Here is a 16,661-nt window from a genome sequence, read left to right on the forward strand (position 1 = left end):
TAAACATAAGCGTGATTAAGCTTACTTCTTGTGATTATCGACAATTACTGCATTAGAAATTAAAACATTATGTCAGCAAAAACTGTATCAAGTGTTTTTTTGTCAAGCATTCTTCAATTACAAGAAAGAAATGCCGCTTTATTTAGCCTCACAGTCCCAAGCTAGCTGCGCACAGCAAAGAAATTGGAGCACAACTTGACACACTGAGCAGCCTCTATCAGCCCAGCCTCTCCCACTGCAGGGAGGGCTGCTGCTGAGCAGACTGAACCATTCCAACACGGGGGTGGTTATTTTCTCAAGAGGAACAAAGAACACCCACTTACAAACTGAAAAATAAACTTTGTGCATTATTACTTCCCTTATTCAAATTTGCACCAATTGATTATTCATATAATATTTTATTTGTAGTAATTTCCTCATTGGACTGATTGAGACTCAAAACAGACAGAGACATGTGTTGTTGAAGTAGTGGACAGTAACTTCTAACCACAACTGCCCCCTTCACCTGTCTTCATCAAAATCCCTGTGAGAGTAAATAAAACCTTGCTGTTCGTTATTTGCCCAACCCCCCTTTCTGCTACTGCAGAAACACAAAATGGCCACCAGCGCTGCTGCGAGCAGCATGCTGAGCACAGGCAGAAGCAGATCCTATAACAGACTCCGCCTCCTAAAAAAAAGAAAAAAAAAGAAAGAAAAAAAGTGTATCTGCAGAAATCTCCATACTCATTCATGGATCTTTAGAGAAAAAGTTAGCTCTAAAACAACAAATCTGATTTAATGATTTCTGTCTGATTACTGATTACTGTCTCTACATGTTACAGTGCTGAACTCCAAATCCTGGTTTAGAGTTTCACTGTTGTTGTGAAGAGCTCACATGTCTTGTGCTCACTATTTAGCAGCACTCCACATTATGACTGAAGAGTTAACAAAAGCAATTACTTTCATTTTTCAGCTCATGAGTTAATGGCAATGCTGCTAAATGTTTTATAAACCTGAAATGGGTAATTCAAAAAATGCTTTTTCTCCTCCAGGATGCGATTTGTGCTTCAACTAATATTCCAAAAAATAAACCCTGACACCTAGCAGTCTCTGTCGGTCACAGAGGATGCTGCTGCTCTTGATTTCTAATCAACCAAACTGAAAAAAAATATGAAGTTATCTTACGTTAGACATTTTCTATGGAGGCTAAATACTGGGTGGAAAAACAAGATGTCAGCCAGTGAGAGCAGAGCATGCATTCCAACATTACTGCGCACGGTGCGCAGTCATCCCCTCCCCCACACTCACTGCCTGCATCTGGATCCACTGAAACTCAAAATGGCCACCTGGTCTGCTGTGCGCAGCCACACAGAGCCCTCTGAGACTGTTATCTTGCACAACATCTGATCATGTTACGGCAGCACCATGTTATTAAAAGTAATTCCTATGTGTATAATTCTTATTCAGGCATTTAATATCAGTTGAATGGACCTACTAAAATATTTAGCAAAAATAAAGAAGAGCAACTTTCGCACAATTCTCCTAAAGCAAGTAGCCCAATTATTACTATTACACTGATTTATTGAATTTGTTCAATTACTTAATTCAGGCTCTTTCTCAAGACATGTTGAACAGCATCATTTTGCTCCTTTGATATTTCCTTGCTAACTGATTTTCCCAAAGACGTCCTGGTAACAAGTAGTGACTGTGTTATCAGAAAAAGGAGTGTTGGGCTCCTCTATGTAATCAACTCCAAGATTTAATCACATCGCGTCTTTCTCTATGGAGTTTCATGTTCTTCCCTTTTTTGTGTTTCCTCTGGGAGATCTCCAGTTTCCATCACAAACCAAAGACATGCAAGTCGGGTAGACTGGAAAGTCTGAATTGCCCAGAGGTGTGAACGTGAGCGTGGATGCGTTTGTCTGTCTAGATGTTAGCTCTGTGACAGACCGAGGGTGCCCTGCCTCTCACCCAATGAAGCAAGGAGAGGCTCCACTCTCTCATAACTCTGAACAGGGTGAGAGGTACAGAAAGTGTTTTGACGAATGCACTTAAATATGAAATTGCACAAGCAGTATGAATGACGAATGCTTAACTGTTAAATGAATAAAAAGAAAGATACAGTGTGATTATTGTATCTTAGTGATTTTGTTTTTTTCAAGTTGAATAATTTTGTTTAAAGGATGATTCTGATATTTCCCTGAGAAACATTAACTTATGGAGAATTTTAACTATAACAATACATTCTAGATATGCTAGAAAGTGTTATAATTTGTACAACAGTGGGGGCTGTCTGAGTCTGAAGTTCAATCATTCAACTGAAAACAATTAATATACCCACACAAACAAAGTGAACTGCCTGGCAGAGCAAATATTAGTCTTACATTTGAAAATCTGGACAAAGTGGAATGGCTCCGATTTCTTTTGTTCACATTGCACTTCATATTAATCTCACTCACGGTCAGCTGAAAACTGAACACAATCAAATGCATATCATCTACCAACTACTGATTCTTTTTTTTTCACGGTTTCCCACATGACCAGACAGATTTTGACAAGAAGGAAACCAGAAAGAGCCAAGACTTGAGTTATTCTAAGCAGCAGCTGATTATTGATCTTTCCTGTGACGTTCCCTCAAGTATGTCTATTTGTGTCCTGTTTTCCATCCATCCAGGGGGGATTTTCCCCTTCCCATGTTAAACTAGTTTCAAATATAATTTTCTACATATTATTCAGAATTTTTATCCCAATAAAAGATTACAGAATCTACAAGACACACCAATTAATCTTAGTCATTTAATGAGAGAATCTTTTGCCCTTACTTGCGATTATTCAGTAAACTCTAGTGGTGTTTTAAGTAGAAAAATGACACAAGGACAGAGTTCAAAGGTGAGCAATAAGCACATTCCAAAATATTACTCTAAAAACAGTTATATTCAAAGCTTTGCTAAACTGTTGAGCAATAGTCTAAAAGCACTGCCTCTTTTAGCCTACCATTGCCCTAACATTGTACGCGTGATTCGTTGTTTGCCTTTTCTTTTTAAATGAGTGGAGACTCGCAAGAGCTGAGTAGAAGGAAAAAGGGAAGAAAAATAGGGAGGGGGTGGGCAAAACCAGGAGTTTCCATGTGAATCAAGCAAGCACATGGTGACTATTCTTTAGCCATGCGCTGCTGAGGGAGGCTCATGTCATGGCTACAAAAAAAGCCAATCAACGGTGACTGGCACACTGCAGAATAAATAACAATACACCAGGTGAAAAATAAATTTAATCTAGGTTTCCTGAGGACAAAGTAACAAAAACACTTTTGGTTAATTGCAAAAATGAAATATCTGCATGCAGTTACTCTCTCCTTTATCTGGTAATACTCTGATAACCTAAATACCATCTTTGGAGTAACTACAGTTCAAATCAGATCGCATGAGCTATAGCTAGCACCACACAGTCATAACTGAAGTCCACAGCCTTACACAGAGCACCAACACCCCTCCCCCACACCAGCAGTCTGCTTCAGTCTGGATTTTTACAGCCAAGCATGGACTAAACCATTGCAGCAGAAGGGTGTTCTCACCATCAAGGGAGGGAGCTCGAGAGGCGAATGACAAATTCAAAGCTCTCGGAACAATTCAAGCTCCGTAGTTAGAAGTTCATAAGTAGATTAGCCTATGTTGAACAGGAAAAGAGCCTTCCTGATTTCTAGTTCTCCTTAATTGTTACAAATTCCAACTCCCCTGAAGGAGCAGCTCTTCTTGTTGAGCTATATGATAAAATTTTCTGTCTCAATACCTCATCTGCATGTTTCTGTCTCACCCTGACACATTTTTCAAGTTTGTTTTTATCAAAGGATGAATCCAACGCTATTAAGTGCTTTTTTTTTTACTCTGTCATTGAGGCATGTGTAAAAAGCAGCTATGAGAAAAATGCAGACTGTTTACTGTGATAAACAGACATAACAAACAGCGCACATTTCCTGAGCTTAATGATTTGGATTAGTCTACAAGCTAGCCTGCTCAACAATTTCCCCACCCCCACTCCTTTCTATTTGACAGATCGCTTGCACTGCATGCTACAGCACAAAATGGCTGCTGCTGTTGTCGCTGCTGTACTCAGTTACAGCAGGAAGCATCTCTGTTATCATACGCACAGCTGACTTTGCCTGCTTATGATTGTAGCTTGTTACTCCATTTAGTTTAAAAATTGCTGCTTTTCTCCCTGTTGGCTTGTTCTTCTCGTTTTTGATTTCTTTTGATCTGAAAGGGGCAAAACATTTTTATATCCCTCAACACCTTTTGCATGTTAATTTACATCATATTATTTTACACTGCTGTACATTACTGGGGTGTATTGGGATATAACTGTGCTGTAAGTGGCATTAGCAAGTTAGCTTAAGTAGCGGTCTTATGGGATACAGACTCCAAGGCCAATGAAAGCAGGCTGACAGGGAATACAGCAGCAACAATGAAGACACACTGGATTTGATGGCGACAGGGGGCGTGAAGCAGTTAAGGAGCAAGTGGTAGGTGATACTGTGTTGAAAGAAATTAATAAAATGATGAGTCTCCTGCTGGTTGTTCCAGCACATTCAGAATCCTTATCATTTTTGCCGTTTCGCCAGCTACCAGGTGGCTCACTCTGAATCCCCAAAATAGATATCTAAATAATCAACTTAATATCATAAACATGCAATGACTAGTCGACTACAAAAGTTTTGGTGGGAGCATGCGCAAGCTATGCAACGTGCATGGTGACGTCATTCACCAGTGAAGCCAGCAGGAAACATGGCACCCAAGCGGCACAAACGCTCAAATGTTTGCACACAGCATGTGATAACTTTGAATGAATGTCGCATTTTCGATCCGCTCTGGAGTGAATCTCAACCCAGCAGCAGCGACAACGTTAGCACGTCCTCTGCTGTTAATACTGCAGGTAACTAACTAACTAACACTGCCTATTATGTTAGCGCCATTTGCCCCATTGTAAAACCTGCTATTACTAACTGTTAACGTTAAATGAATGCCTTCTCATGCATTACATTAGATGACCATGACGAGAGACAGAGTCTGACTGGCTCAGAGGCTGGCAGTACTCGCTCCAGTTCAAGTCTAGCTTCCTGTTTGTTTTCCTTTTTTCGAAATGAGAATCGATAAGAGAATCGATAAAGAACCGAATCATTAAGCAGAATCGAAAATGGAATTGGAATCGTAAAAATCTTATCAATTCTCATCCCTACCTGCTATTCATGCTACCACTACATCACAAATGGGTCCGTATACTGGCATCTATGTATATGTGAGATTTTTGAACAGCATTTGAAACTCCCTCTTCCCACACAATTTAAATTTTGAAAATGGGACTAAAAAGAGTACGATCTAGACCTGCCCTATATGAAAAGGGTAACCTGTAACTTATACTGGGCGTGCCTGCGCTGTGGAACGGCTGCGCTGTGGTTTTGCTCTGTCATGCACGCGACTTCAATTTACACCAGCAGCATTTCAGAAGTGGTTCAGCAGCGGAGCGTTTTGCTCGTCTGATTATGTTTACTTGCTCTGGTTTTGTTGCTCTGGTTTCCTTGCTCTTTGTGCTTCTACCATGGATAAGCAGGCTACATAGTTAAATTGTTTATTTTCTGTCTGTCTTTATGATCGCGAGTCTGCACGGGGTCTTTTATTTTGAAAATCAACCGGACTCTCCCGTTTTCCGTGCCTGAGTTCCTGCCCGTTCGACCAGCTCTGTGCCAATTAGGGGTGGGGGAAATTTCCGATTCTTAGATGCATCGCGATTCGGACGTGGACGAATCTGAATCGATTCACAAACGTCCAAATTTCGATTATTTAAATCTGTTAATTAAAGTGATACGGAAGCTTCTAAATAATATGGAACTAAGAAGCGCGGTACGCGTCATCGCCGGGACACTTTGGGACGCGCACCTGGAGCGACAGGCGCACAGCGGAAAACAAACATGGCCGACCGGCAGCCACCTCGCCATGAGGTCCGAACAGCTCCTTCTAATTTAAAAGCAGCCGTGTGGAAACACTTCGGCTTCTACAACGTCGACGGCGGAAGCGAACTGGATAAGAGCCACGTTATATGTAAGCTGTGTCGAGCTAAAATAAAATACTTTGGCAACACAACAAACATGAGAAGCCGTAACTCGATTCCACCCGACGGAGGAGTCGGGGAGACGGCAGGCTGCTGTTGCTGCGGCTACTAGTGGCTACTGTTGGTACTTTCCAGTTTGCACATATTTCCAATAGTTTAATAAAATATAATCGAAATGAATTCTTATTACAAATGCGCTGTTTTTAAAAATTGCAAGTGACGAATGCTTATTCAGTGAGACAAAAAGAAATGTGTTTGTGAAAAAGTGCATCAATATACATAAAGATGCATCAATAATCGTTTTATAATCGAATCGTAGCCCCTGAATCGTAATCGTAATCGAATCGGCAGGTGCCCAAAGATTCCCACCCCTAGTGCCAATTGACGCGCTATACGTCAAAAATAGACTTGCTGCTTATTCTCCGTGGAGCGGAGCGCCGAGCTGCATCTGGGACACTGCTGAGACGCGCCGCGGCACTCCCAGTGTAAATTGCAGCAATGACTAGAATGGGAGCGCACTTCCCTGAGTGCTGCGGCACAGCTGCGCTTAGTGTAAATTAGAGGTAACTCACTATGCTATACAAATAAAAAAGCACTGCTGCAGGTAACCATAGCATAACAAGTAAACGAACCTAAGCTGTTTTCACATATGCATCATAAGGGACATCATCCGAATGTGCCCTTTCACACAGCAAGCATTAGGAGATTGTCCACATCAGAAGTGTTCACACATATTGGAAAAACTTTGTATAGTTTAGGAGAGGGGAGCGCCTGCAAGGCGTGCAAGAGGGGGAGGACTAATGCATAATGATGACTGTTTTTGTTTATATCAATACGAACTGAGTCTCAAAATGAACATAATGTGATGGAAGAGAAGACGAGTGATAGGCACAGAGATCACCTGACTCCAGTCTGCCCGCCTACAGGAGAGACACTTATGGTGCGCTGCCTTTTGCAGGACGCACACTTACTTTCCTGAATCAAATGTGATACATTCACAGATGAAGAAGAAAGGCCTTAAATCTTGAGCTAAAAAAATATTAGATTCTGATAGTGATTGATAGTCTATATGAAAACAAAATGATACAAGCAAGCAGCTGTACACTGTGCAGCGTCATCAACATGCCCACTCGTTTGCTCCAGACACTGAGCTGCTCTATTCACACATGTGACTCACCCAGATTTAGGACCAGTGAACTGGCACGGTTAAGTCCTGGCTAAAAAACAGCAGACATTTATGTTCACCTATACAGCTTCTCTGGGTAGTGTGTGGATAATTAAAGAGCTGTGGCGCATGTGTGAATGGGGTTTTAAGTTGTCTGAACATAGGGCTGTAGTCAACACAAAATTTTGTCAGTTAAAACTGATTTGGGATGTTCAATACAAATATTTGACACTTTATTTAACTGCAAGATATCTGAACCTGTCACAGACAGCTTCACCACATGGATGGTACGACTTGATGTAATGAAAGATTTTACCCCGGAGAGCAGTGTGAAAGCGATGAGTGTTCATTTTGCAGTTAGATATGGGGACCGAAATGTTCCCTGATGTACACTGCAAAATGACAAAAACAAAAAATCGACTGCTCAACTTGAAGAATCACAACCAACTAAGGGGTCTCCAACTGATGATTTGAATCTTCTATTTTCAACAGGCAGCCCCACATGTCAAATGCAAGTGAAAGATTGATTCTGAGGTAAGGTAGTTTTATCAGACACAAGAGGTACAAAGTAAAAATGAGCTGCTGGTTCCAGGCATTATTTTTCACCACTTCAAATTCCCATTTGATTTTCTCCTACCACTGCTATGCTGACAATGCCCAGCTATTCTTCTGATTATGCCTATCTGACCATTAGGAGGCAGAACTTATCACTGCATTCCTGTCAGTTTTCTCAGAGTGGATACCAAGGCACTATCTGAACAAGTCTGAGCTTGTGTTCCCTCAAGACAAAAGGAACTGACCTGTCTATTACTATTAACAATATCATGGTGAACAGACCCAATCAAAAACTCCTGCAGATGCAAATGGGAGCCACTGCTTTGGACAACTGATCCACCACCTGCTGCTAGTCCAGGATATACTGTAACGGTTAGAGTTCAATTTCCCCAAGTTTCTCCACACCACTCCACTTCTCAGTTGACTACATTTGCTTGTTTAATAATCCAGTGCTAGCCTACAGGGAAGTGAAGGACTCTGTTAAAACACTCCTCTCTGGCATGTCTGCATTGCCCTGCCTTTGGGTGACTGGTGGCACCATCATCATCATCATTGCACATCACATACACAGACATACATTGTAGTGTAAACAGAAGCGTGTCCATAGTCGGCCCTGCTTTCCATATTTGTTTTAGAGTATATAAGGCTCTTCCTCAGAATTCAGATTAACTTTCAACTTCTGCTTTGTCCCTGGCAAAGGTTTTGATTCACCTTGAGGAGTCACACTGCTTGCTTGCTTACTCTCCCAACACAGGAGAATGAGAGACATATGCATTTGTTGCCTTCGTCTAGTGTGGTGGTAGTGTGCAGATGGGCTGGTGGTGTTAGTGGCTAGTAAATGCCTAATGTTTACTGTAAGTATTTGTAAAGCACATTTGTACATGGTCTACCTTTAACACCCAACAACCAAAGAAATCTGAACATGTATGAAATATTAATAGATGCGTAAATTAAGATACACAGACACCACTGTCAAAGTAGTTTCCAGACAATTGTCCTAAACTACTACTAACCAACCTACTAATGTTTAAGTTATTATAGGATTACACACATTCAATGTTAGTTCTTTTGCAGAGTCCAATAAAGTTACACTATAGGGTTCACTGTTTGGTGTTTGTTAGGTTTGGCTCCATTTAGGGATCAGTATCAAGCAAAACTGCTTGCTGCATAATCGAATAGCTCCAGAAACTCCCTCCCAGTTCACCTTTCTGATGTAGGATCAGGGGGGCTGTGTGATTTCTTTGTTGACCACCTTTTCACCCTGCCTTTTATTTTGGCGGTTCAGAACCACTATGATCACTTCTGATTTCTGACATAAGTGACCTTGTATGAAGCAGTTTTAGTCTAGTATACCCCGGTACTTACCACTGCATAAACTTGTTGGTAAGAGTTCAAGAAAACTGGTGATAATGTGAACAAGACAATGTTAACTACATGTAAACCTTCCATCAGCTTTCCGACAGCAGACATACCTGACGTACGGAATCAGCTTTTATGTAGCCAGGACAGATGAATTAAACCAATGCCTCAATCAGCCATGATCTCAAAACTGAAAATTGGCTAGAGGTAGTATTAATCATCATATCACATACACACATAACAGTATCTGCAAGTGGAAAAGAATCCTCGCAAGGAAGCATTTCTACTGCATGTGCACAAAGGTGGTCCCATAGCACGGCGTTGTGACGAGTGCAAGTTCTGCCATCCCTACAATCTTGCAGGTGCTCAAAGCTTACCTGTCAAGTTGACTTGAGATTTTAGAGGCAGGCTAACCACCGCATCAACTAGGGCACTGAAGTCACAATCTGCTAGTTTGAGGCACCAAGTTGTCAACAACTACCAAAGGTATATCAGAACCATTGTTCAACATTGCTACAACATAATATAACATAAAAGAAATGTATCACCAGTATCTCTCTCCCAAGTATGGCTTGTTCAGGCAGCTCAAGCTTGCAAAAAACTCCAAATAAGTCAGCCTTGGCCTCAAGACTATAAGGACCAGCAAAAGCTTCGGTGGAGCCACGGTGGTACACCACCACCACAAACATGAATTGACAGAAAGAATTTGAAAACTTAAGTTGTGTTCAGACAGAGAGCATAGTAAATTTATTTATTTATTTTTTTGCACGCACACACACACACACACACACACACACACACACACACACACACACACACACACACACACACACACACACACAAACATTCACAGTCTTAGAGGTTTGCGATCTCTGTACTCCATATTTAGCACCTACTGAACCTGAACCTACTTAGCGGTGAGTTGCAAATAAATGTAGCTATATGTAGTAGGGATGCACACAATTAGTCGACTATACGATTAAAAAACCCCACCCTTGCTAGTCAGCACCAGAAATACTAGTCGCTTAAACTATTTATCAACATTTCATTCATGCACGATGTCAGTTAACTATTGCCTCTAAGATTTTATGCAGCCACCTGCCACTAGTCGGGGCTGCAGCACTGTCAGACGGCAGCCCCTCTCACCCAGCGCATATGCCCCAATCGCCTAGGGAACCCCGGATGTTTATATCAGCAAAGTCGAACAGATGACAGCTCGTAAAACCAGTGAGGTTTGGCAGTGTTTTAATCTAGAAAATGGAAATAATATTGAATGTAGACTGTGACAAAATAATCTGTTATATATATATGTTCACTCGACTGGAGAACCATATGCCCACATCAAGCACAGACACGGACATTACCCTACAAGTGGAGCAGCTGCTGCTGCTAGCACTGCTAACGTTAGTCACACTGTGTGGCAGGCTGGTAGCTAACGTCAGCTGTGGGTCCTTTACCCACAGACACTGTGAACCTCTTTGGTCTGAAAAAATGAAGCATTTAGTGAGTTGTTGTCATGTTTTGTATATTAATGTGTAAGGTTTGTATTGCACAGCACAAAGTAGCTTGCATTTCAGCAGCACTTAAAGTACGATTTGGAGATTGTGCACTGTGATTAATGGCTTCAAATGGCTCTTAATACATGCTGTACTTTTTCAGACAGTGTTTAACATTATAAATCAATAAATTCTGCTCAATTTTAACTGCTTTCCAATTGTTTTCTTAGTATAAGACTAGTTGGCTAGTCTAAATTAAATTTTGCGTTTAATCAACAGGGAAATTAGTCGCCATGAACATCCCTAATATGTAGGAGGACCTTCATGAATACCATTTTTGGGGCTTTGAAGCTTCAGTAAGAATTAGCCAACAATATTCAAAGACATCCACCATCGTGTACTCTATCTCCCCCTCCAAATTCATAAAACTTGGGACTTCATTTTTGCATGGGAACAGCGTGCCTCGCGACGCTGCTTTTCTGCTCACTAATACAATTCTGTGCACTCGTATCATGGCTCACACCTGGTGTTTCTGTGCGTGACAAATTAAATGCCACAGAGGAGCTCTATTTCATGTTCCTCTTCAGTCTTAAACTTCATTTTTGGTGCAACCGATGCAACGACCCCTTCCTCTTATAAAACGAAGCATTCAAATATTGATTTGGACATTAATTGTCATGGCAACGACAGAATCTTCAAAGCATTTGGATCGTCAGTATTTTAGAACAAGAGGAGTGTTTTCGTTCTGTCACAGGCAGCATCCATGATTAAATCTGCTCCCTATTCTATAAAGATCAACAGCACACTAAATGTATTGGCTGTTACAAAAGTTGTGACTTTGGTTAAATTCATATTTGCTCAAATGCTGCATGGAAGGCATAATGAAGGATATTAATTTTTTCATTGAAGCAGTTTGCATTAGCAGTAACTGAAAATATTAGGAGAGAGCAAGCTGGTCTGATTGTGCTGTGGTTGTGCGAGAATGTTTTTTCTTTCTTTTTCCTAACACTGTAAGAGGGGAAAAAATTAAAGATTGATCCAACATGATAAGAACAACTTAAAATTGGCTCACTGGCAATGTTTTGTGGGTTATGAAACAGATTTTATTCCCTTTGGGCAAAAAAGATGATAATTAAGCAATAATTTATATAGTGCTCTTGGTAAGGCGAACAAATGGACGTAAAGTTAACTTCTTTCTATTCATGTTTTACCTTACGTTTGTGGCCTTCACATTAATCTAACAGCAATTCAGTCATCTGTCAGTTTACGAGAAGATTGCCGCCATGTCTTGGGCACTCAGACATGCAAGCGTCATGCTAAACTGTCATCTCATTTACACTAAGAGGTACATGTCTTAAGGGGGATAAATGGTGATAAAAAGGGCATTATTGCGCAGAGGGAATTGCCTTAGCAATGAAAATTCAGGCAGTGAGCTCCCACAACTAAATGACCGATGCAGACACACTGAAACATAATGCACAAGGCAATGGGAGTGGGAGGAGACATAGTCTAAGTACGTGCAAGCCTGAACATGTATGTGAGACATCCGATCTGTCCCCACCTCTCTCTAAAATCCTAAATGCAGAAAAATAACCAAAGACATCTTTTAATGTGGCTTCTGAATATAACATTTTGGAGTCAACCGTTTCTATCTTGCATTTGTACGTTTAGCACTGGTGTAGGCCATAAAAGTAAGAAATAAGGAAAGAATTTGTGCTATAGGGCCCCGTTAAATAGACAAATTCAGGTATGTCTCCTGAATAATTAATTACAGCCTTAATTATAGCCTATGTGAAATGCAAAATACTAATTTAAAGCAAGCCTTTTTAAGTATCAACATGGCAGGGTATAAATGATGAATAACAAACACAGGATATTTTGAGACTTCACCAAGATCATATTTCTTATCGCTCTCATTTTCAACCTTCAAGCAAAGAAACCAGCTGTGACCGGTTGAAACCGGTTCTTCTATAAAAAAAAAAACAGCATTCATAAAAAAAAAAAAAAATGCAGACTTGAAATCTGCCATTACACTGGAACTGATTTATATCAACAGTTTTAAAAAATGGCATAAATATGAGGCAGAAGTGTTCAATTATGATCAGATGAGAAATGCAGACACTGCATAAACTACAAACAAATTCATCAATTAAATCTAGCTCAGATTCATATGTTCAAAGGAATAAGGACTGGGGTGACAACTTAATAAATGTCTGCTGACAAAAGCATTTCTGATTTACATACATGTAATGATACCATTATAGACTTTGTGTCCTTATCATAATAAAAGACCACTGCTAAAAATAGTTGTATAATATATACACTAATTAATAAATGATATTACAGAATGAGCCCAAAGTATCCAGAAAATTCACATACAGTTTGTAACGTGTTGAAAACAGCTGTATATTGCCTGCCCTATTCACAGATTTCTTATGTTGGCATACTCTAGCTCTCTTATAGCAATATGAAATTGCCAATTTCCTATCCATGATATGATCATTTTTTAATTGAAAAAATTATTATTATTATTATTATTACTGATTTCAGAACATCTGGCCAGATAACATTTGCTCCCTACCAAGAACGTAATGTGTCAGACATGTAAGTCTGATGTAATAAAAAGTAGTACACTTTCCTTTTTAGTACTGCTTAATGTAAGCACATTTAAGATGTGCATGCACGGTGATAATAGAGAGACAAAAGAATCATGTAGGTTGGGTTTCCATGGACCTATGGGGGATCATGGGCCAACAGCTGCACAGCACTGACTTGCATCTGGCAAAAAACCTAAACCAGGATTGAGAGAAGTGCCACTGCCAAGCACATAGCCTCCTCTTTTTCTCCATATGAAGGCCATGCAGAGGTCTCACTTTTAAAATGTAATCAACCAGAACCTAAATTTTTTCCACATTTTAATTTAATAGAATTTTAATGTTGCTAACTCTGCAAATTGATGTAGCACTTGTACAATCAAAGGAAAATCCTCATTGATTATATTGGATGAGAGGTAAACAAATTTAGCTAAGCAAAAAATAACTGACTTTTAACATCGACTGGAAAGCTTTTGAAAAATGTAGGTGGAGCCTTTCAAGTCTGCTTCCTCCTCAGCAGAAAAAAACAGACTGTGTAATGAATTACAAGTGCACCATGTGAGCACTGCCGCTGGGTGAAGTGGGGGAGGTGAAACTAGAAACGGGGCTGTACCATGTTCCCCAAAGGTAAATGCAAACATGAAAAAGATCACTTTATCAGGACTAAATTGAGTCAGTTCTTTCTTAACATCATGAATAGGATAAAACAGTCCCATTTTACAGACTACCAAAGTCCTCAAATTGAGGCAGACTTGACTTGAACATGACTCTCAGGTTCATACAGCAAATTCTTTATTGGTCATTTATCTGTATATCACTTCACCTGAATAAAAAAGATGGAGATTTTTTTTTTTTGCTCTTTTAGAAACTCACAGGACAGGGCAAAGGGAAAATCTGCTAAAGTCTCGTATTACCATTGACATTAAGCCACACCCACATCCTAGGACAGTGTGGCGCATGGAAAATTACTGGGCTGTACCACTTTAGACCAAGAGGGGGGTTTGTCTTTACAATGTAGAGAATGCAGCAGTTTCCTCTTCACTTTTTTTTAGCCCATTTTGTATTCTGTGGCATTTAGGCCACAATTTCAAGATGATTTTCAATTTGGGGCTTCTCTCTAACAATCATGATTAAATTAAGAGTGTATTTTTTAAAATGCCAAAAACTCTTCATTAAAGCTTTACCAAAGGCGGTAATTAAAGTGGCAAAGCTAATTTATCACCTTTCCATTACCTACACTACTAATTATCTCAGGGTAGACAACTTCTCCCCAAAAATCTGTCTTCATTTTATGCCCCTCCCCCAAACTCTCACCTCTGCAGTGTGCTGGATGTGCTTGCTGCTTGTTTTAGCACCAACACAATAGTCGCCTCACTGACGTGATAGGGTTGGACCATTGAGACTTAAGAGAGGTATAAATACATCAAAGACACAAATATGTGTTGCCAGTTAATGAAAGGGGGAGTCGCTGAATTAAAAGAAAAAGTGTTTGATTATCTGTAGCAGATAGCTGGCTACATGTGTGGTGTTAGGGTACCTCATACCATCAGAAAAGTGGGTCACTTTTTTGTTCAGTGCTTGTGCGTATTTAGCGTTTTTCAACCAAGTAACCACTGCTTAGCAACAAGCATAGTGTCTCACTGTAGTGTATGTAGTGTAGGACTGCAGCTTATTTTCAAGATTAACAGGGTAGTTTAGTCTTGAAAATACAAAAAAAATTTTTTTGAAAAATGCTCGTCAGAATTTCCCAGAGACCAAAAAGTACAAAACCCCAAAAATCTTTATTTATTACTATGGATGACAAAGACAAGCAAGAAATCCTACCTTAAAGACACTGGAACCAGCTTTGATTAATTAATCAAACAACAGGCAAATCATTTTCTTTCAATCAATTGATTAATTGTTGCAGCTCCATAAAAAAGACAGTTTTTTTAACATAAAAAACAAAGGACATTAAGTAAAGGTTCCATAATTTAATATTTAAGTTTTAATCAATAATTCATGTTCATTAGCAATTCAATAAGTTAGCAATTACCTAGCAATTTACGCAACTGTAAGAGAAAATTCAGTAGATATCAGTCGCAATGTGAAAAAAGTTTGAAAAAAAAAGTTCAAGTAAAAATAGAAATATTTTAAAATAAGTTATTCATATCCATTAAGATAGTAACTAAGCGAGTGCTAGCCAAAGTTACTTTCAACTCTTGCTAAGATTTAAGATTTCGGGGAGACATCAGTCATAATGTACACTATTTGTAAGTTTATAAGTCTGTAAGTTAGTCTAATATGAAAAAAAAAAATTTAAAGTCAGTCATACATGAATTATCCATTATGCTAGCATCTAAGCAAGCGCTAGCTAATAATACTTTGAACGCTCACTACAATCCCAACCTGTAAGGCTTGCAGTAAAGTGTCACCCATAAACAGAAAAAATAACTTTTTTGCAATTAATGCACACAATACTTTATATTAATAAGCCCACATTCAAATAAGTATGTTGTCTATGTGCATTTAATATAATGGCAACTGGGAGCTGCTCGGCTAGCATGCTAGTTGCAATACCTCGACTCACCGATTCTTTGCGTCGCCAAGCGATTGTTCCCGCGATTTTCAGCGTCGGTCTGCAGCAGACTGTCTGCTCCTCCTCCAACCGCTGTCCAACTCTTCCGCACGCTGTTGTGTACAACCGTTGTGGCCAGGATGTGGTTATCAATCCACCGGTTTCTACATACAACGGAGAAACTAGTGAGTTGTGCCTCAACAAGAAATGTGTTGTGCCTTCGCGGACTCGACCGACTGCTCTCCCCTCTCGCTCGGCGATAGACTCCTCCTCTTTTCGAGCACAAAAAAAATGCACCATACGTCAGCCGGCGGCGGCGGTTGGTCGGTTGCGCTGACCAACTGTCGCGGTTCGAACGTTAGTTTTCTTCAGTTTCTTTCAATCTCTCTAATGGCGGCGCTGTAGAAGTCGGTAGCTAAAGCCGGCAAGGTAGGTATGAACAGCTCCAGGACGTGATAGATAGGTTTGTGTGGTTAATCTGGCAGGACTGACACAAGTGTGTTTTAAAGCAGCAGCACCTCTGCTTGGAGTAGCCAAACTGCAGTGTGGTTGAGACAAGCTCACAGAGCCGCCGGTTGGAAGTAGGGACAACTGGGAGCAGAACATTAGCATGGGGAGGGAGGAGGGTGTGATTTGTCCACGACAGACAGAGACTGCGGGGCTGAAGGGGGAGGGATTATATGGTGGAGGAGGAGGAGTCGGGGGGGGGGGGGGGGGCAACAGACTGAAAAATCGTCTGTAAACTTTGCCACAGTCATAGCTGATGTTGTAGGTTATGTGTCATATGACTGTAGAGGTGTGTGTGTGTGTGTTTAAAGTTGTACTGTAGTCTACATTTGAGTGACCTTGAGTGGCCT

The 16,661-nt window shown here is 40.2% G+C and overlaps 1 protein-coding gene across 2 annotated transcripts in view; it reads right to left on the reverse strand.

Annotated features, from left to right (window-relative positions):
- atf7ip (activating transcription factor 7 interacting protein) overlaps positions 1-16,376 on the reverse strand; it is a 34,231-nt gene extending 17,855 nt beyond the window's left edge. For both annotated transcript variants that reach the window (XM_084715512.1, XM_084715513.1), the window contains exon 1: positions 15,817-16,376. The gene's annotated coding sequence lies outside the window, so the exon portion shown is untranslated. The remainder of the gene's footprint in view (positions 1-15,816) is intronic.
- Between the last annotated feature and the right edge of the window lie 285 nt (positions 16,377-16,661).

Source organism: Lutjanus erythropterus, chromosome 3 (assembly GCF_056507025.1).
Source record: "Lutjanus erythropterus isolate fLutEry1 chromosome 3, fLutEry1.hap2, whole genome shotgun sequence".
Lineage (NCBI taxonomy): Eukaryota > Metazoa > Chordata > Actinopteri > Lutjaniformes > Lutjanidae > Lutjanus > Lutjanus erythropterus.